General features: G+C 44.7%; 1 protein-coding gene across 13 annotated transcripts in view; it reads right to left on the bottom strand.

Annotated features, from left to right (window-relative positions):
• TCAIM (T cell activation inhibitor, mitochondrial) overlaps positions 1-23,003 on the bottom strand; it is a 566,063-nt gene that overhangs the window by 411,829 nt on the left and 131,231 nt on the right. For 2 of the 13 annotated variants that reach the window (XM_078663913.1, XM_078663920.1), the window contains exon 3: positions 6,210-6,256. The exons of the other annotated variants lie outside the window; for them this stretch is intronic. The gene's annotated coding sequence lies outside the window, so the exon portion shown is untranslated. The remainder of the gene's footprint in view (positions 1-6,209; positions 6,257-23,003) is intronic. 13 annotated transcript variants of the gene reach the window in all.

The raw sequence follows: 23,003 nt of genomic DNA, 5'->3' as shown, positions 1-23,003 counted from the left end.
CAAGATGTAATGCTTCATGTCATTGTCATATAACCTGACTTGTATGCAATAAAAAGATGTAAAAAAAAAGACACGGCACACTTCTCTACATCCGAGTTAAGAGAATGGAAATAGAAGAAAGCGAGGACTGATGTGAAAGAAAGAAGAGTACCACAGCTGTCAGGGATGCAAAAAGAAAGAAGTAGATGCACTGGACGCTATTGAAAAATAAGCCTCTTTAGGGTGGAAAAAGATTTAGAAAGTCAGAAAAGATGAGTAAAGGGGAGAGCAAGGCGAGCAAGAAATAGAGAGTAGAGAGAGAGGTTGGGTAGATTTGTGCAAAGGAAGAAGCGAAGAACTACATGTAGAAGTGAAGGCTCTTTCATTAAAGAGCCCACAGCAACGTCGCCAACAGGTCAAGGTCCTCACACTAGGCCATAGACGACCCTTATAAAGAATGATTTCCTACATGGAAAGACCAGTCCACACTGTAGAAAAGATAACTCAGAAGATATCCCAAAGTATCGGCATAGCGCAGAGAGAGTCCTCTTTAAAAATCTCCTGGGAAAAGAGTAACAGAATGGCATCAGAATAAGTCAATTCTATCTTCACAAGCTTCTTGGAGGATATATATTTGTTCTTTTACATAAGGGCTCCATAGTTTGCTGCGCAGTAGAAGACGCTTCTTCCATCTGCTCTCATCTCCCAAATATAAGCCAAAGCATAAAATCTTTCACACATACGTACTTCGGAAAAGTCTCCTGAGGAGTCAAGGAACAAACCTTAAATGTAATATGTGCTTTTCCTAAAAGCCAGTGTAAGAGTTGTAGAATCGGTTTCATATGCATCGCTGTGGGGAGTGGATTATTATCTTGGCAGCTTGATGCTGAACAGCTCAAATATTTGAATAAGTACACACGGGAACCTCGCATACAGTAGTATGATGTAGTCCATAATATAGCTCTGGCTGTTGTCTTTAGGCATACCCAACCCAAGAAGTATCTGGCTCTTCTTAACAATTCCAAGTAAAACATCAAACAAATCATAAGTGCAGTGAGCTGATCATTCATAATCTTGATAACATCAAGGGACACAGCGTAAGTTGTTTTAAATATGATTTGCTCATACAAAGTAATCAATCCTGTAGGTTTATACATTGTGGCGACATTGTTCACGCAATTTAAATGGATTTGTGTGTGAACTTCTGCATACATTGAGTAGGGGTTCACAGGTGATGCATATTTTCACCCTAAGCTTGAGATTCACTTGTGGGTCTTTGGCGTAAGGGTGAAATTGTACAACCACTGTTCACAATCAGCTAATGTACAGGTTGCAGATAAACACACTGAACGGGAAAAGAGACAGACACCACTCATGCAAAAAGTAATACCCTTCTACCAACTATTCAAATTCAATGTCCTCGAGCTTACTCGACGTTTCAGGTTTGCTACAAAAATAAACCATGGTCCAGTTACCCCATACACCTTTACCACACAAGCCCATGCTGTAAGAGAGCAGCAGTCTTGTTAAAAGGAAGATAAATGCGGAAAGTTTGTTGAAACTTGAAATCTAGTAAAACCAGAATCAACGACTCCCTTTGCTCACGTCTTCTCAATTTTACTGTGGGCAGCTTCTGTCCCTTTTCCTGGTCTGAAACCAGACTGCCGATCGCCCAAGCTCACAGACGAATCCCGATAATCTTGATATTATAAAGTACGAATGCTTTAAAGGACTTTAATTAAAGCAAAATATGAAATTGTGAGATGTGACGGCATAGTGATAATTTATCAGGGTACAACACCGACGGCCTTTTCACCTGCCCATTGTACACACAACCAGTAGCGAAGGATACATTAATCAGTACAAATATTTCTTTAAAACACAGTGCAAATATTTCTTAAGAAACACAGTGAAAAACACAATGCTTGGGCAGATATCAGCAGAGCAAAATGTAGGTGTAACTACTTTAATAATTTCCACTAGTTTAATTCTGTACCGAACTAAACTAGTTCAAAAATCAATCAATCAGGGAATTGTGAAGTGCACTACTCACTCGTGAGAGTCTCAGGGCACTGGGAGGGAAGGGGTGGGGGGGGTGCGGCTTCGGGTCAGCAAAGAGTCAGGTCTTGAGGCTCTTCCGGAAGGTATGCAGAGTGGAGGCATGTCTGATGTTGATAGGGAGCTCGTTACAGGTCTTTGCTGCGATGTAGGAAAAGGTTCTTCCACCCGTTCTGGCTCTGTGGATGCGCAGGGTTTCGGCAAGGTCGGCGGATTGGAGGTTTTCTTGGGTACATGGAAGGAGATTCTTTCGTTGAGATATTGGGGTCCGGTGTTGTGGAGGCCTCTGTAGGCGTAGGTGAGTATCTTGAAGGTTACTCTCTTATTGACGGAGAGCCAGTGGCGGTCTCGCAGGTGTTGAGTGATGTGTTATGTTGAGGGATGCTGAGGACGAGTTTGGTGAGGTGTTCTGTATGGTCTGGAGTTTGCAGAGCAGGGGTTTGTTGATTCCGGCTTAGAGGGTGTTTACATAGTCTAGTCTGCTGGTTATGAGTTTGTGGGTGACAGTCTTTCTGGATTCAGGGGGGATCCATCTGAAGGTCTTGCAAAGGATGCAGAGGGTGTTGAAGCAGGTGGAGGTGAAGGTGTTGATCTGTCGGGTCATGGTGAGGGAGGAGTCTAGTATGATATCGAGGTTCCAGGCGTGGTCCATTGGGGTGGGGGAGCTGCCGAGGGCGGTGGCCCACCAGGTGTTGTCCCATGCAGAGGGGGAGGGTCAGAGAACGAGGACTTCTGTCTTCTCAGAGTTGAGATTCAGGCAGCTGCTGCTCATCCAGGATGCAATGTTCTTCATTCCTTCCTGGAAGCTGAGTCTGGTGGTCCTTGGTGAGGGAGAGGATGCGCTGGGTGATATCGGCGTAGGATACTATTCTGAGTCCATGCTGTCTGACAATGGCGACGAGGGGGGCCATGTAGATGTTAAAGAGCGTGGGACTGAGCGACGATCCCTGGGGCACTCAGGAAGAAAAAAAAGGTCTGAGCTCCCACTGTTTGTAGAACTGGCCCCCCAGAACTATATACTTGCTTCTTAAGGGTTGCTCTACTGACAAATGATTTTAGAATATATATTGTTATATTAATCCCAAGGGTAGTTAACCCTATCCTGACTGACTACATATGATTAGCAGAAAGGTTTAGGATGCACTTTGAACACATTTCTGGAGTCTTTCGCTTGTCTCTTTGTGTGCTGCAGGACACCATCTTATCCGCCATGTTGGCTGTCCTCTGTATCTTTTTCGCTTGATGTAGGGACATAAGATTTTCAATGGAGGGACATCTGGTTGATGCATCTAAATTATGAACTGAAAGAAACCACATTATTAGCGATGGAGGAGATACGCAACTGTGACAAGACTGTGTTTAACTTATGAAGTGACATGAGAACTTTTGCAGTATGTTTAAGTGTCTCCCTCATTGGCAGCTTTTCTGGAGTGGTCAGTAATAGAATGAAAGGTACCTGCAAAATGGGCAGTCCAATTGAGATGTAAGATAACCGTGAGACAAAAACGAGATTGTAGCTAATGACCTAATCAGTCCTGTTGCCTATATTAGGAGTAGTCTCTTGTCCATGCTCCACAACCTCAATACTTTTAAGACCGCTAGCTACTTTATCTTGCTCATTTCCATACCATAAATGTAAAACAACTAAATTACAATGGTCTTTGCAAGACATGAAGCACAAGCTAGGTAATCGCCTTTCTTGTACTACCACTCTCATCATGTCACTCCACACTGATTCAATTTTAAATACACAAAATAGATATAATAATGAGGTGTGTACCACCTTGTCATTTTGCCCTAAGTCAGTCTCATTATTTCCAACCTCAAAGCTTTATCCCCAAAGCAGATCATTCCTTAGGTACTATTGCGTTTACTTAGTAGCATATTAATTATTGAAATGCTATGCTTCTAGCTAAATACAGATTGAAACAGCTCAATGATCAATTTGTATCTAACAAAGAGATATAGGCAAGACTCCTGTTACAGACAAGACTAAAAATTACTGCTCCGTTCTCAAATGAGAAGAGTTCGTCATTTGTGGCCTTGTGTACTATGACAAAATTGAGACAAACATCAAGGTTGAAACAAGGGGCATTCCTGGCACATAGTCCCTAAAGAGGTTGCAGACCTAAGTGTAGTCTTTGTGGGCTCTCACCTCCAACTGGTAACACTGGGATGCAGTCAGCAGCTCTGGTGCAGAAGAGTACCGTAAAATGTTATTTCCATTAGACACAATCTGTGGTTCTCAACATCAAACCAGGCTGGTGGCATTTTATTGAGACTTCGATCCTCTGAAAAATGCAGGCACAGCGTGCCCAAAGACCACACGCAGCTGCTAGAACCCTAACAGGCGTATGTGGGCATGTGATGTTGACGGGTGTAATTTTGGAAGTTCGGGCAAGAAGCAAAGTTGTGCAATTCTAAGAAACTCTATTCCACAAGAAGAATCATTCACTACTGCAGGCTACACCACACAACCTGGAGGGAGTGGACGGGGCGAGCATTTCTCCAGGCTTGTTTCTTTTGTCAATATTGCAGCGTCCTCGTTGGTTCATTTACTTGATGCTCTGCTGATGAATTTCCCTGCCTCTAAGCAGCAACTTCAGAAATAATTAAAACTATCATCTGTACAAAGCAATCAAGTTCAGTAAAGGAGCAGTGACAGTACGAAATGTCTATGTCCCTATCAGCAAACGTGGTGCAAAGTCAATGGAACAATGTAACCTTCCACAAAATGCTATAGGCTTCATGGTCAATGGATGGAATGGCCGTCCTAAAGCCCACTCTCCTCTATTGAAGAATTGAGCGCTTAAGTTCTAGTAAGAAACAGCTAAAGCTGTCTGTAGCAAGACATAAAACAAACTCAATGTTGTCCTCTTAGAGCTAAAATAATAGGTCAGCCCTTCACTGTGCTTCAAGGCACTCTATTAATCCGACTTGATGCCCACTGACAGTAATGGAGAGAACAATAATGGGAAGATAAAAAGGATGAGAGAAAGTTTTGTATGAATGAGAATACAGAAGAAAAAAAGAAGGTGGAAAAGATATAGACAGTGAAGACAGCACAGACAGTATGAGTTTATATATAAAGAGAACACAAAATGTGGGAAAATAGGTTAGAGATATTAGAAAGAACTGAGTTTACTGGAGAAAGGCGTGAAAAGGCAGAAAGTGGAATGAAGACAACGGGGTGAAAAAAGAAAGAGTTGCAACTAGTACTCTGCTGGGTCACAGTAAGATTTCTTGGGAAACGTTATTCATATATTGCAATAGAAACAATCTGGAACTTCCCTTATAAAAAAGCCAACAGACGTTGGCCATACTTCTGAGGAAGTTTAACATACCTTGCCAACACCCAAGTGGCCTTCATGACACAAATTGGATTCCTGAAAGAGCTGACTCAGCGTTTTATCCTTTCGTCCACAAAATGTCTGCCATTAAATTGGGTAATAAGTAACAAAACACTAAAAAAAGGCAAAACTGATGTGGCTAGCACTGGTACTCAAAAAAGTTATTATTATTCACTCGCGAATAAGCAAAAATATTTTGCTTAAAATGCACCATTTGTATCACATTTAGAAATGAAACTTGGAAGGTGGCAAGAGTGTACAATTCCCCTATACTCCCACTGAACTCAATGCCTGCATGGCAAGCTGGAATGTGTCATGTTTGCTAGCCACAATATTATATTAATGGTACCAGTAGTGAGCTGGCAGTGTCGGGTATAGAAAAATTCTTTTTTTTATAGTGTGATCTACATATCCATAGCCAAATAAAGAACACATTGAGCTACACTTTCTTTGATACCCTGAGAGTTGTGATCCTTGGGATACGAGACCGCAAAAGGCGTGTCAAAATCATATAGGGTCTCTCTAGGACACTTTAATGGCAAGAATCTACTGATTGCAGAAGTATGGAATCAGAGACACACCATCAATAAGAGAATAAATATCACACATCTCAAAAGAACATCAATAATAAAAACAAGAAGCAATAATTTCAGAAAATTCATTATATCAACAAGAATAGGCACATACAACTGGATTCCTCCGATTCAGAGGATATTAGCCGGAGCGACAATCAGAAAGGCATGCACACATACACGTGTCAAAATAAATACAATACAGATACCCATAAAACATGCTAAAATTGATACAATATCAAGCTCTCACCCTATTTTGGGCATCCAACAAATTTTGCAGCACAGTCCACCCCAATCCTGAACATATAAAAACAACATAGATACTGGTCAATGAAAGCAGCAAAAAAAATGATGACTTGACAAAACGGGTTCTGCAATATCACAAACTGAACAAGAATGCGTTAAATTTCATGCTTAACACATAAAAAAGAAAAATCATACAGGGGAGAATTGTCTGCAGATTTCCGATGGTCCAACACCGACAAAAAAGTGAAACCACATAAAAATACAAACTCTTTAGAATAAAAGGAGCAATAAAAACAGAGTAAAAATAGCTAAAACCCCTAATTAACACTATCGTGAAAATAGCGTCATATATTCAGAAAAGGTGCAGGGAAGCTCTCCGGCTTCCATGGACAGAAAATGTTCCAAAGCCCACCAGATCGCCTTTTTATTACAGTGCACATTATATTCACATATACATTAAGTTGCTTATACGACAGACCTGCAGCTGTCTAAAAACTGCCCATAATAAGCTTTGCCTTAATGTTTGTAAAAGAGGCACAAAAAACAATAAGATGCGAGAATGATAATATGTCGAGATTACAAAAAGAAAAGTCCCCCCCCTCCCCAAACTTGGATCCTACCCATTTAATGAAGACGGGAAGCTGGCCAGACCTAACCTTCAGAGCGTATCTCCTCAAAGATCTACTCTTGATGTCCCTCAAATAAGGTTGACTTAAAACACAATAATCAGCTTCCACTAGGTGCTGCAAACTGCCTCTCTTACTCACGTCAATTGAATCACTATAGAGTGAGTGCTCTTTAATTAAGCATTTTAATGCTAATTTCTGTTGAAGCACCGACATGTCTCAGGGAGAATACCAGGTAGGCAGATTCAGGGACGCTTCAATAACCTGTAGGTTATTACCCCTTTATCCCTTGGCTTTTCCTTGCAGGTGAAGTAATATAAGATACCTCATCGAGTCTTCTTCCAATTTCAACAAGCCTGCCAATAATTGAGCAACCTCTTTCTGCATTTAAAAACAATGTTGGTGAGGCCCAACTACAGTCTCAGCCAGCCGCGGTCCGTGCAGGTAACAGCGGTGGGGCTGGGTGAGGGGGGATTTCGAGGGACGATGCAGATGGAAAATTAAATAAATAATTAATTTCCCTTCTGCATCGTCCCTCGAAATCCGGCCCCACCGCTGTTACCTGCACGGACCACGGCTGGTCTCAGCGCACTACTCACTGAGCCTGTGAGTAACCACAACCATTTTTTTCAGGTGGTTGTTTCAATAATTTGCAAGCGCTCGACATCTTTTTGTAACAGAACCTTATACCCACAGAGTAACAAGGAGACTATTTTCGCATTATTTGCCTCTCGCAGCACTTCTACTTATGTCCCAAAGCTGATTCTCATCTATGGAGTGAGCCTGCAATTGCCTTGACCCTTGATTTATGCGGCGAGACAGGACCCCAGACGTCGAGGCTATGGCTAAATAACATACCAAGATATCTGTATTCCTTAACCACCCCCATTTGGACACCACTCAGCCACCATCTGAATCTTAGGGGGAGCCTCCTACTTTTAGAAAAAAACATTGCAGCTGCAACCTCACCGGTGTAAGATGTAATAGCACGGTGTTGTCCACATAAAACAATGCAACTATGAGGTCCGTCCCCAGCTTAGGAGGGAAGCACTGACCTGCCTTAAACCCTCCAAAGCATCTGCTATATAAATTGAGAACAGGAACAGGGCCAAAATACACCCCAGTATCAAATCATTGGATAAACTGATCTTTTTGGACAGGGTCCCATCTCTCCCACGTTCTACTCTGGTCCAAGAGTCCTTGTGCAATTGGAGCTTCACGGGACACTTCCATCTGGCCATCTTTTTCCATAAAATGGATCTGTTTACGGTGTCAAATGCGGCAGACAATTCCATATAGGATACATACCGTAAGAGGGCATAATTCTTCCTCGTATGAACGACAAAGAGTTGGCTCTGAACAGTTAGGCTGAGCACCTATTACCAAAAACAAAAGAACGTGCCTAAACTGATACGTGAATTTAAACAACGGCTTAAGCTCTCTAAGGTAAAAAAACTAATTTAAACCCGAGAAATTGCTAATAAATAGCTATTTATTCATTCAATTTAAAGCAATTTTTTTTACAAGAGTTTTTCAATTTTTACACAAATACTACACCATTATTCTATATACAAAGACTCATTCAACTGGTCAGACATATCACACTCATTCAATCTCAGACATCCATATGTACACAAAAATACAAAATTACTGAAAATTACCAAGAAAAACTTAGTGGTAGGGAAGAAAAGGGAACAAAAGGGGGAGACAAAGGTTGCTCAAAAGATAAACGCTTGTGATATATCATACATATATATATACACTTGGAAATTAATCACAGTCAACTTGATTGTTGAAACACATTGTATATACATAAATTAAAGCATTCAAATTTATCAATTTTTGAATTTGATGGGAGCAACACTTTGTACAGAGGCCTACGCGTTTCGAGTCCCAGACGGTATCTAATGGGGGACTCTCGTCAGGGCCAAAGGAAAAATCTGGAAAAAAGGAAAATATCTCTAAGTCAGAGAAATCACTCAAGACAATTCAAAGAACCTGAGAGAAACCACCTTTTCCTCGGACAGCTTACCCTACTGGTCTGTGGGGCCACTTGAAAGGTGTAGAAAAATGTGTCATATAGAAGCGCAGCTGATGGCGTTCTGCAAGGGGGGGTCTCGTGGTCACACTGGAAGGCAAGGGGGTCGAATATTAACCTCAAGTGTTCACACGGGGCGGCAATCAAATAGGAGGACATAGTGCAATGGCTCGCTCTTACCTCGCTTAGCCCGAGGGGGCCCCGGGGGTCCGGGAGAGAATTATAATCCACCTTTTAGTTTAGAAAGGGGATGGAAGTACGGGGTCCGTGGGAATCGCCTGGGAAAAGAAACGAAGGATATGTCATGGAATCACACGATACCATGCTCACAGTGTTCAAACCCGACATGGTCCGCTACTAGGTTGTGTAACCCAAGATACAAGGTGGCAAAAATTACCTGTGAGAGGACTAATCCTGGTCCCAATTAATGTGCACGACCGGCGCTTTTGGTGGATTCCGGTTATTATTTGGTAGACTCCTGCAAGGGAGTACGGAGTGTTAAAGAAGAATTGGATTGTAAAGATTCGAGAATTGTGACGAAATGACAAAGCAAACCCACCTAATGACTGGACTTTCCTCGTCTCCCGTTTTGGCGTCGAACGAGCGCTATTCCTTCGCGCATGCGCCCGTCCTATCCGGATAGCCTGCTGAAATAGAAGCATGCGCACGGGAAACTATTCTCTCGCGCATGCGCACTGACATCGGGCCCTTCGGTGCTATTCACCGATGTATTGGTGGAGGAGCCCCGCCTAAATACAAACGTGGTGGCTCCGTTTATTGGGGAATTTTGACATCAGGACGATTTTGAGGGAGAACAGCGAGTTTATGTGGCCACGCATTCTAATGCAAGAACCCTAATACGACACACCACGATGACAGACCTTGTGGAATCTCCCATTTCTGTAGAACACAGAGCAGGGGGTGCAGGTGGACACGGCGGACAATATTAGAGCTTGTAAATTTCAGAAAGCTCATTTAGCCCAGTGACTGCCGTGTTAAATTTAACAATAAGGAGTGCTTCCCTTTTGGAGAGCCTGGCATCCCAGTCGCCTCCTCGTGGGTCACGCTCCACCTTTGAAATGATGGTCCATCTTAGGTCCTTTATATGGTGGGACATTCTATTCCAGTGGTTGACCAGTGGTGCTGTCTCCACACGATTTTTGAGTCGGGATTTGTGTTGGGAGATTCTTTGTCGGGCCTCTTGATTGGTTTTACCAATATACAAGAGTCCGCAAGGGCACATGACTCCATACACAACATATTTGGATTTACAATTGCTATGCGTCTCATGTTTCCACGAAACCCCTCTGTGTTGGAACAGGGAGCCCTCTATCGTAGAATCACAGCACACGCAGGTACCACATTTGTGGTGCCCTGTGATGGGATTTAAACCCATCATTTGTCTGATAGTGGGAGGCACTTGTTTGGGGGTGGCTGCTCTTACTACGACGTTAGCTATGCTCCTATCTTTTTTGAAAGCAAAAAGAGGAGGTTGGTTCAGGCATTCTTCAAGGTTTTTTACAAGGTGCCAGTTTTGATTTATCACTTTCTTTAGCTGATTCGCATTGGGACAGAATGTCGTGACGCACACTTGACGTTTCAATTGTGGTTTTATAAAACCACAATTGAAACGTCAAGTGTGCATCACGACATTCTGTCCCAATGCGAATCAGCTAAAGAAAGTGATAAATCAAAACTGGCACCTTGTAAAAAACCTTGAAAAGATAGGAGCATAGCTAACGTCGTAGTAAGAGCAGCCACCCCCAAACAAGTGCCTCCCACTATCAGACAAATGATGGGTTTAAATCCCATCACAGGGCACCACAAATGTGGTACCTGCGTGTGCTGTGATTCTACGATAGAGGGCTCCCTGTTCCAACACAGAGGGGTTTCGTGGAAACATGAGACGCATAGCAATTGTAAATCCAAATATGTTGTGTATGGAGTCATGTGCCCTTGCGGACTCTTGTATATTGGTAAAACCAATCAAGAGGCCCGACAAAGAATCTCCCAACACAAATCCCGACTCAAAAATCGTGTGGAGACAGCACCACTGGTCAACCACTGGAATAGAATGTCCCACCATATAAAGGACCTAAGATGGACCATCATTTCAAAGGTGGATCGTGACCCACGAGGAGGCGACTGGGATGCCAGGCTCTCCAAAAGGAAAGCACTCCTTATTGTTAAATTTAACACGGCAGTCACTGGGCTAAATGAGCTTTCTGAAATTTACAAGCTCTAATATTGTCCGCCGTGTCCACCTGCACCCCCTGCTCTGTGTTCTACAGAAATGGGAGATTCCACAAGGTCTGTCATCGTGGTGTGTCGTATTAGGGTTCTTGCATTAGAATGCGTGGCCACATAAACTCGCTGTTCTCCCTCAAAATCGTCCTGATGTCAAAATTCCCCAATAAACGGAGCCACCACGTTTGTATTTAGGCGGGGCTCCTCCACCAATACATCGGTGAATAGCACCGAAGGGCCCGATGTCAGTGCGCATGCGCGAGAGAATAGTTTCCCGTGCGCATGCTTCTATTTCAGCAGGCTATCCGGATAGGACGGGCGCATGCGCGAAGGAATAGCGCTCGTTCGACGCCAAAACGGGAGACGAGGAAAGTCCAGTCATTAGGTGGGTTTGCTTTGTCATTTCGTCACAATTCTCGAATCTTTACAATCCAATTCTTCTTTAACACTCCGTACTCCCTTGCAGGAGTCTACCAAATAATAACCGGAATCCACCAAAAGCGCCGGTCGTGCACATTAATTGGGACCAGGATTAGTCCTCTCACAGGTAATTTTTGCCACCTTGTATCTTGGGTTACACAACCTAGTAGCGGACCATGTCGGTTTGAACACTGTGAGCATGGTATCGTGTGATTCCATGACATATCCTTCGTTTCTTTTCCCAGGCGATTCCCACGGACCCCGTACTTCCATCCCCTTTCTAAACTAAAAGGTGGATTATAATCCTCTCCCGGACCCCCGGGGCCCCCTCGGGCTAAGCGAGGTAAGAGCGAGCCATTGCACTATGTCCTCCTATTTGATTGCCGCCCCGTGTGAACACTTGAGGTTAATATTCGACCCCCTTGCCTTCCAGTGTGACCACGAGACCCCCCCTTGCAGAACGCCATCAGCTGCGCTTCTATATGACACATTTTTCTACACCTTTCAAGTGGCCCCACAGACCAGTAGGGTAAGCTGTTCGAGGAAAAGGTGGTTTCTCTCAGGTTCTTTGAATTGTCTTGAGTGATTTCTCTGACTTAGAGATATTTTCCTTTTTTCCAGATTTTTCCTTTGGCCCTGACGAGAGTCCCCCATTAGATACCGTCTGGGACTCGAAACGCGTAGGCCTCTGTACAAAGTGTTGCTCCCATCAAATTCAAAAATTGATAAATTTGAATGCTTTAATTTATGTATATACAATGTGTTTCAACAATCAAGTTGACTGTGATTAATTTCCAAGTGTATATATATATATGTATGATATATCACAAGCGTTTATCTTTTGAGCAACCTTTGTCTCCCCCTTTTGTTCCCTTTTCTTCCCTACCACTAAGTTTTTCTTGGTAATTTTCAGTAATTTTGTATTTTTGTGTACATATGGATGTCTGAGATTGAATGAGTGTGATATGTCTGACCAGTTGAATGAGTCTTTGTATATAGAATAATGGTGTAGTATTTGTGTAAAAATTGAAAAACTCTTGTAAATAAAATTGCTTTAAATTGAATGAATAAATAGCTATTTATTAGCAATTTCTCGGGTTTAAATTAGTTTTTTTACCTTAGAGAGCTTAAGCCGTTGTTTAAATTCACGTATCAGTTTAGGCATAATTCTTCCTCAGCTGCTTTAAAATCACATAGGCATCCGTGGTCGAGTACTCTTTCCAAAAACCCATTTGGGGCAGGGGTAAAATTGTAGCTGCACTCATTCAATCGTACAAAATGCCTAACAGATGCCTTGTTAAACCTTTACTCGTAATATCCAGCAGGGTAATCATACGATAATTAGATGGCTGTGCCCGGTCACCCTTTTTAAACAGGGGTACCCTTATACTCTCTTTTCACGTTTCTAGCAAATTTTGTCACCCAATTATTTCACCAAACAGTGGAGTCAAGGTCTGTGCCCAGAGGAGAGGATTGAGTTTAATGATATCAGTGGGAATACCGTCTGACACTTGCGCACTGGAGCTTTTCAAACTTTTGATCATCACTTCAATATCAGAAGTAGTAGGAAGTGGGATACTTGCAACCTGTCCCTTAGCCTGCGGGCTTGCCTGTGGCATACCAGGGGGAACTGGTTGACTGGTGTGCATTCCATCATTTGTTTTGTGATACCGGTGGGAACCTCATCGCCTTCATTAATTTTATAGAGATCTGAGATGTAGCTAACCCAGGTTTCTTCCGGTATTGACACCACTACTTTAATATGTGTGACAAGCCCCAGTATACAATTAGAGATACGCCCAAACAAGCCCTTTAGGTTGCCAGTCCGCAGGCAAGAGATAGCCTTAGTCCATTGGCTCTCTTTTTGCCACCACTTACTTGTTTTTATTATTGATGGTCTTTTGTTTGTATTGCCTAATTGGCATGAGAGCACACTAATAAAATATACTGTATACTTGCTTTTAAACTGGCCTTAGAATTCATAGCATGTTATATCATGTAATTGCAATGTAAGACATCACTTATAACTTAAATAGGCGATATGCTGCCTTTACGAAGTACAGAAATCTTATTTAGTTATTCACAGATGGACAAGAATGAAGGTTATTACATTTGCACTCATGATTGTAAGTAAAAAGTAGTCTTTTTTTATCTAAAATGTTGAGATGCTGGATTGTACTGTAGTCACCTTGGCTTAAAAGGAATTGAGGTACTGTTTGCAAAAATGTATGGGTCCATGGAAGGCGTGCATTTTGTAGGAAGGGGCTGTGGTTGTGGATGGGCTGGGCTTTGCCTGGCTAACTGTTCTAAAAGATAATAGGAAAAGCAAATTGAGTGTCAGATCTAAAGCAGATGCTTTATTTTATTCAATTCATTAAACTTGAATTTTGCTGTGGGAGTGTACACTGGAACGCAAATAAGTTTAGTTTTCAATAAAAAAGTTTTAAAGTTAAAACAGTGTAATCTTACCACAGGGAAATTCTCACATGGCATTTCTGCCAAAACTTACCAATTTTCTGTTGCATATCACAAAATTCATTATGACTCTTTACTGACCCAAACATTGAGTAAAATAAATCCTAACAGATTCGTTTGTATTAAAAAAAACAAGTGGTACACCACTGCAGCATTAGAAATCACACAATTTTTAACCTCAAACATTAAAGGTGAACCATGTCCAGGGATGCATTAGGCCAAAATCATGCAGTGGTAAATACAAAAGGTTTACATTTCAGAATGGGTAAGAAGAATTAAAGTATGAGAGAGTAAACGACGTATGTGTGGAACTAGAATGTTTGCTTCCAGAATACTTGCTGTTTAGACCCCTCTTACACACTTCTAACCTCCTGCGCTGGGTTCAAACCCTCGAGGTCAGTCACTTTAAAGAGATGCATTTCAGTATTGAGAACAGTGCAGTCAATCATGGTTCTCGGAATCCAGTGCATAATTTCCAGCACAAGTTCTCAGCTGAAGGTCTTTGCATTTTGCATGCACAACATGGATGAACAATAGGTCTTGCATATGTGAGAGCTATTGGCTTAATCAATGTGTTTTAGCCATGCACTACAGCAGTGCGGTTGCTATGCAGCATGGCTGAAAGTAAAGAAAATAAAAATGCACTATGACGTGGTCCACTCGAACCGCGTCAGATCGCTGTTTTATTCTTTAATTTCAGCCATGCTGCTGTAAAACCTGGCTAAACAACACATTGACAAAGCCAATAGCTCTTACTTAGCCAGGACCTTTTGGCTTTAGCAATGCTTTTTTACAATGAATATAAATATTGTGAATGGTTTCAAAAACTGTCACAATAAATACCACTAAAATGAAGTGACGGCCAGATATCTGCACCAGTTGCTGTTGTCAGAAGTCCCAGAACCTAGTAGCTTTCATAATACTTGCTCGTTAGGCACTGAGCGATTCAATGAAGCCAGATGCAGGAAGATATCATTAACCTAGGATCAGAAACACTTTAAGCTACCAGGGTTTCTGAAGTTATAACTCAGCTGGTACAAAAGCCTAGAGGAATATTAACTCTGCTGCTGAGGTGAACATGTAACCTAACAGTCTCAGGTTCAAATCCCATGTCAGCCTTTCCTGGTTCAGAGAGCAGTACATTTCTCGGGGTGATAGTGCAGAGTGGCTAGGCACGCTGGAAAGAACAGTGGGTGTTAAATAATTGCTGCTTTGTAGATATTTATCACTTATGAGGTGTGTTATAATGTTTCCTGATCCATAGCTGGCTGTGTATCCATTAGATTTCCCCAGAGAGGTAGCTGTGCACCTCAGTCCCACAGGCACTTAGTGGGATAACAGAAATGCTTACTTAAAGATGCAAATTAGTTTTTACTGTACCCAAAGCTGCACAGAACTGGCCTTTTTCCCGGAATAACTCGGACTGGCTAACCAGAACCTTTTTGCTACACTTAAAGAACTCTTTCAGAGAAAATGAAAATAAAAAGCTTTGTCTTCTCGGATCACTCACTGGGCTGACATTCAGATAAGAAACAGGTTGGCGCTAATGAAGGTAGAAAAACAGCGTTATTACGTATCCAGCGTTGGCTGCATCTTAGCGCTTTTATTATTATGGTGTGTCAGGTGGGCCAGCGTGGACAGCAGGAGGGGGCAGGCACCACGAGGGACAGCGAGAGAAGGACAGGAGATGCTGCAAGATGACAGACAGTCGGAGGAGTGAACACTTGGACAGAAAAACGATGCACAGTGGGAGGTGGGCAGGAGGGGCAAGCAACACGAAGGATGGCGGGAGGAAGGTGGCAGGGGAAAGCAACACGAGGGATGGCAGGAGAAGGGCAAGAGGGGGCAGCAAAATCACACACAGCAGAAGGAGGACCAGGAGGCGTCAACAATACCATGGACAGGTGGAGGAGAGTGGTAAGGGGTCAGGGCAGGAGGTAAACCAAGACTACAGACAGTAAGAGGTGTTGAAAGGAGTGGACAGCAAATGGACAGACAGCGGGTGGATGGCAGGAGGGGCAAGCAACACAAGGACAGCGGGAGCAGGGTGGGGGAGTTGCAAAATTACAGACAGCGGGAGGAGGGCCAAGCAACAACATGCAGCAGGTGAGAGGAACTGAAAACACATGCACTCTTATGGAGTGCTACAATAAAAGTAAAATAAGTACCTCTGAAAGTGAGTGACCAGTGGAAGGACACTCAGCACCTAAAGGAAGCAGTACTTGGTCCATGCTGTCTGAACTGACAAACACAGGAAGAGAAAGTGAAACCAGTACACGCTTACCAATTAAGAAGCAAGGATATGAAAGTGACAATGAAGCCAACCAATAGCAAATAATGGGTGGGTTCTACGCCCCCTTTAAGTTAATCATGAAAATATCTTGCAAGCCTCCGTGCTCAGGCACAGAGTCAGACTGATTTGCATATGTCTGAACTGGGGTGGCAGAGTGGGATAAAGAACGGTGATGGATTTAACCCAGATCTGTTGACTGGGTGTGAGTGTTTGATTGGTTCAGATGCTCCGTCCATCACCACCCCCTTTTGTACCGCTCAGTGCATGTGACATCTCAGGTGAGACTGAAAAAACATGCCACCGCCTAGAAGTGGAGGTCATATGTGGGGGGAAAAAATAATATTTGAATAAATATATAATTGTGCCATATAATTTTAATCAGAGAGTATGCATGCTTCCCTGCAGGTATATTTCATAAGGACACGTATAGAAGTCCTTAGTATTAATACATATCACAGAAAAATATGATTATTATTGTTGCAAAGAAAAGGAACTAGGGGTTTGAATTAACACAACCTGGAGAAATAGCTTAAATACACAAGGATGACTAACAAAAACAGTAACAAACAGAAAGAAAATAGCAATGACCAAGTAAAGTATTAGCTTAACATCCCTCGCACTGAAGCACACTTCTCTTTTTGGTGGATGTGCAGGTGATCAGGGAAAACACCATCATTCATCGCACAAGAGAGGAAATGGCTGAGGTGGGTTGACCAAGTGCCCCATGCTATAGCGGGCAGAAGTAAAATGTGAATGACAGTTATAAAGACATAAGGATGATGAGGGCTGACTGACTCAAAACCTATGTGTCCATATATGTATCTTTTTTAATTATTATTTTTTTTCTCCATATAGGAGGCGAGCAAGACAGCAAATTCGATCTCCGGGCCTGACTTATAAAGGACCTTGAAAGCTATCTCAGCAGCAAAATGTATTTTAGATCTACTTCCCAATAAAGAAACAAATCAACAGTCTACCTTTTTCAGCATACTATTTTATTAAAACAGCAAAAAAGGAAATGTGAAGGTCTCTTCTGTAAAATCAGTAAGAATGATAACTTTGATACCTATCAGTTAAATTGAATGAAAAAGACAGATGATTTTTTGCCTGTTGCAAAATTACCACCGCTCCAGCCAACAAGCATTGACAAATCTAATAGATCTCGCCTTCATAATTCGAGTGTTGAGCTGTTCGACTTGCCAATGTTTGTTTAAAAAAGTAAAAGACAAAAATGGATTATAGAATACTGGAGAAAAAGCAAACAAATCTGATTTATGGGCCAATCTTCCAGTGCCTTGAAAGCCTTTGTGTGCCATAACTTTGGGTTTGTGGAATACAGGAGACAAAAAAACGTAAAGTCCTCTTTCCAGCCATATCGCAGCAAAAATCTTGCTGTTTCTGTGCTTTTATAGACATGCTCAGAGGGAGTGCAACACATCGCATGCTGTGGTATTTGAGGAGTAAAGCCGCACAAGCGGGAGAAAGCTAGCAAACATATGTACTCTGATGGAGTGCTGAATGCAAAAGAAACAAGCATTGGCAAAGCAAACAGATCTTGCCTATACAAGAGATATCATTGGCAATGTGCTTTTGTCATGTTTTACACCAGTGTGGCTGCTGTTTAGCATAGCTAAAAGATAGTGGCATGGAGTGTCCTAGAGTTAAGTGGGGTGGGGAGTAAAGTGTTGTAGACTGGATTTGCTGGAGAAGAGTGTCGTAGAGTGGGGGGGGGTACAGTGTTGTAGAGTTGAGTTCAGTGGTTCCGTGACGGAGAGTGTCAGACTGCAGTGGAGTGGCGTAGAGCAGACTGGCGGAGGATGAGGTGGAGTAGGTTGAGGTATTGGGGTGGATTGGACTGGAGTAGATTGGGGTGGGTTAGATTCAATTGGGTGGATTGGAGTGGATGGACTGGATGGGGTGGATTGAAATGGGGTGCAGTGGATTGGATTGGGGGGGATTCGATTGAAATGGGGTGCAGTGGATTGGATTGGGGTGGATTCGATTGGTTTGGTTTAGTGAATTAGAGTGGAGTGGCTTGATTGGACTGGACTGGGCTGGAGGGGGTGGATTGGAGTGGGGTGGAGTGGGGAGGGCTGGATGGATTGGAGTTGAGTGGGGTGGGCAGGGTGGATTGGAGTAGAGTAGGCTGGATTGGACTACAGTGGACCGGGTTAGATTGGAGTGCGGTGTACTGGATGAAGTGGATTGGACTGGGGTGAGGTGGATTGGACTGGAGTGAGGAAGGTTGGATTTGGGTCGGGTGGGGTGAAATGGAGTGTAGTGGATGAATTGGAGTGGCGAAGGGTGAATTGGAGTGAGTGGGTTGAACTGGTGTGGAGTTGGGTGAACTGGAGTGGATTGGAGTGCAGTGGGGTGGATTAGAGTGGGGTGGATTGGGGTGGATTAGAGTGAGGTGGATTGGGTTGGATTGAAGGGGGATTGGGATGGGGTGGATTGGAGTAGGGTGGATTTGATTGCTGTGGGGTGGACTGGATTGGTGTGGGTGGAGTGGATTAGATTAGCGTGAGGTGGATTGGATTGGAGTGAGGTGGATTGGATTGAGGTAAATTGGATTGGATTGGGATGAGCTGGATTGGATTAGGGTGAATTGGACTGGATTGGAGTGGGGGTATTGTTTTGTATTGGAGTGGGGTAGAACAGAGTAGAGCAGATTGTTTTTGATTGGAGTGGGAAAGTTTGTAGTGGGGCAGATTGTTTTGTATTTTCGTTGGGCAGATTGTTTTGTATTTGTGTGGGGCAGATTGTTTTAAATTTGAGTGCAGTGTATTGTGGTGGACTGGATTGGAGTGCGGTGGATTGGATTGAGGAGGGAATGTGATGGATTGAATTAGGGCTATTATGGCGAGTTTTATTGTGGTGAGGTGGATTGGATTAGAGTTGGGTAGATTGGATTGGGGTGGATTAGATTGGTGTGGGTGGATTGGAGTGGGGTGAACTGTGGTGAATTGGAGTGGGGTTACCTGGGATGGAGTGGGTAGACTGGAGTGGGGCAGATTAGAGTGGGGCGGACACAGTGGTGTAGCAAAGGGGTGTAGGGGGCGGTCCGCCCAGGGTAGCCACCTCTTACCTGCGGCCGTTACGAGGCAGGAAACACAGGAATCGGCATCACACACTCATCGCTCCCCCCACTCTTACATGTGGCTGCTGTGGGATGGCAAACGCAGGGACTGCCATGGGTGGCCAAAGATCCAGATACGGCGCTGGGTGTACAGCTTTCTATTGGAGTGGGGCGGATTGTTTTGGATTGGAGTGGGATGATTGTTTTGGACTGGAATGAGGTGGATTAGAGTGCGGCAAATTAGAGTGCGGCAAATTAGAGTGTGGCGCCACAACCCACAGGCATACCGGCAGGAGAGGAGTGTGCAGAGCCATCGGGCATAGCCGTGAGGTAAACGGCAGTGTTGGGAAATCGCTACCACCATAGAACTCCAGCCCCCAGCAGCACCAGGGGCGACGCGCTCGTGACGCGGAGGGAGCGCCAGGAGGCGCTGAAAGGGAGACGCCGCCGAGAGCCTCGCGGACAAACAAGCGCCACAACCCACAGGCATACCGGCAGGAGAGGAGTGTGCAGAGCCATCGGGCATAGCCGTGAGGTAAACGGCAGTGTTGGGAAATCGCTACCACCATAGAACTCCAGCCCCCAGCAGCACCAGGGGCGACGCGCTCGTGACGCGGAGGGAGCGCCAGGAGGCGCTGAAAGGGAGACGCCGCCGAGAGCCTCGCGGACAAACAAGCGCCACAACCCACAGGCATACCGGCAGGAGAGGAGTGTGCAGAGCCATCGGGCATAGCCGTGAGGTAAACGGCAGTGTTGGGAAATCGCTACCACCATAGAACTCCAGCCCCCAGCAGCACCAGGGGCGACGCGCTCGTGACGCGGGTGGAGCGCCAGGAGGCGCTGAAAGGGAGACGCCGCCGAGAGCCTCGCGGACAAACAAGCGCCACAACCCACAGGCATACCGGCAGGAGAGGAGTGTGCAGAGCCATCGGGCATAGCCGTGAGGTAAACGGCAGTGTTGGGAAATCGCTACCACCATAGAACTCCAGCCCCCAACAGCACCAGGGGCGACGCGCTCGTGACGCGGAGGGAGCGCCAGGAGGCGCTGAAAGGGAGACGCCGCTGAGAGCCTCGCGGACAAACAAGCGCCACAACCCACAGGCATACCGGCAGGAGAGGAGTGTGCAGAGCCATCGGGCATAGCCGTGAGGTAAACGGCAGTGTTGGGAAATCGCTACCACCATAGAACTCCAGCCCCCAGCAGCACCAGGGGCGACGCGCTCGTGACGCGGAGGGAGCGCCAGGAGGCGCTGAAAGGGAGACGCCGCCGAGAGCCTCGCAGACAAACAAGCGCCACAACCCACAGGCATACCGGCAGGAGAGGAGTGTGCAGAGCCATCGGGCATAGCCGTGAGGTAAACGGCAGTGTTGGGAAATCGCTACCACCATAGAACTCCAGCCCCCAGCAGCACCAGGGGCGACGCGCTTGTGACGCGGAGGGAGCGCCAGGAGGCGCTGAAAGGGAGACGCCGCCGAGAGCCTCGCGGACAAACAAGCGCCACAACCCACAGGCATACCGGCAGGAGAGGAGTGTGCAGAGCCATCGGGCATAGCCGTGAGGTAAACGGCAGTGTTGGGAAATCGCTACCACCATAGAACTCGAGCCCCCAGCAGCACCAGGGGCGGCGCGCTCGTGACGCGGAGGGAGCGCCAGGAGGCGCTGAAAGGGAGACGCCGCCGAGAGCCTCGCGGACAAACAAGCGCCACAACCCACAGGCATACCGGCAGGAGAGGAGTGTGCAGAGCCATCGGGCATAGCCGTGAGGTAAACGGCAGTGTTGGGAAATCGCTACCACCATAGAACTCCAGCCCCCAGCAGCACCAGGGGCGACGCGCTCGTGACACGGAGGGAGCGCCAGGAGGCGCTGAAAGGGAGACGCCCCCTCTCGCCTCGCGAGTCGCACCCGGGAGAAGCCCGGGACAAGGGCGGGACAGTCTTAGACAGTCCTAGACTGGCCGGGACTGGACTGGGCCACCCCCCTTATTGGTCGCATCCAAGTAAGAAATAAGTTTATAGTTTATTGATTATCTACTGCTACGGATGTTTGCAAAGTGGAGTCTTTTGTTTTGATTATTAATTTATTTTTCCTGCCTGCTCCAGGCTATTTTCCTCTTTGAATGCTCTTGTGACTCTAGTTGCCTTAACAGTATTGTTACGTTGGGGTTTGCCTGTATCACCTGTTCTTGCCCGGGGAAACTCACGACGTAATTCCTCATGCCAAAAAACATGTCCAAAAAACAGCCCCCACCGAATACCAAGACTATAGAAAACTATATGGTCCAAGTTGTGAGCAAAATTCATGATAAAAGGAGACAGTCATTGGGCTTAAGTCAGTCTCCGGATTTACATCCATTAAGCCCGACTCAAAGTAGCCACCAGTCAAACACTATAGTTCCGGATGTCTCTACTGACCTGATAGATCTCATGGTCGACTCTAATCCAAATATGGACCAGCAGAATACCCTTATACTAGATAATGAAGTAGATTTAGTATCTCCAGATTTAGAAGCCATTTCTGACTCTGAGTACGTGACCTTGGAACATAAACCTGATGATCCTTCATCTCCTGAACAGGAAGCCCGACCTGCTAGAAGACATAGAAGAGTGCAGGAAAAACGGTCGGGTTTACGATCAGGAAATAGGAAGAAAAAATCTCCACCCACAGGGAAAAACAAAGTAAAATCCACTGAAGAAGGAGAAAATAATACTCTTGAAAAAAGTGATCAGGATAATAGCTATAATGAGGATGATCTGTTGCAGAAAATAGCTGATATCATTGATTCAAAAATCAAAACCATTATCAAGCCGCTAGTTGCTAAGATCGATAAACTAAATGCGGAATTAAAAAGAATGGGTGCTCTTCAGACAAAGACTGTGGACGGGGTTGACAATTTATCTATACTAGTGTCACAAATGGGAAAGCCAGTTGAGTCTAAGGATGGGAGTTCGGCAGAGAAAGAGGATGGGCCGATACTCCCTGAATGCCCAGTTCAAAATGGGACTAATTCTAATAATCAGCCCGTGACAAAAGATGGAATACCACTGACAATAAGTATTCCGACAGTAACACGTCAGGATTTAGATCCCCTTAAATTCATCGAAGAAGCTTCGCCAGTGGTATTGGTGTTGGCCAATGTGCCTCCGCCAACGGATACTCAAATGGAATCACCAGCATCTTTGTCTAGCAAGGCACTGCACTGGCTTACAACTAACATGCAAATGGCACCAGGAGGCAAGCATCAGCTTGCATGTGAAATTAAGTCTGTCAAAAGGGTTGCTTGGATTGGGAATCGGCCCAAAAGGTTCAAAGGAGATTGTGTTATAGTGACTTTTTGCCATGCTGCTGTATTACCCAATGTCTTAAATCATATCTTTCCCCCACAAAGAAGAGCCGGGTCTGTTGTTCCCCTCACTTTAAAATTCTTTTATGGGGAGCAACAGAATGTGACATTTCCAAAAACTCCTGGCCCGCTGTGGGAAGTTGTGAGAAATAACAGAGGACCAAGGGCTGCTCCTAATGAATGGGGTGTGGTCCTAGGAAACAGATATGAAGCTTTATCAGACCTAAATGCCTGTGATTGACTGTGCAGAAGTAATCTTCATACTGATCACTTTACCC

This window comes from Lissotriton helveticus, chromosome 10, assembly GCF_964261635.1.
Source record: "Lissotriton helveticus chromosome 10, aLisHel1.1, whole genome shotgun sequence".
Lineage (NCBI taxonomy): Eukaryota > Metazoa > Chordata > Amphibia > Caudata > Salamandridae > Lissotriton > Lissotriton helveticus.
The sequence above is the reverse complement of the archived record's forward strand: the minus strand, read 5'-3'. Positions and strand labels throughout refer to the sequence as shown.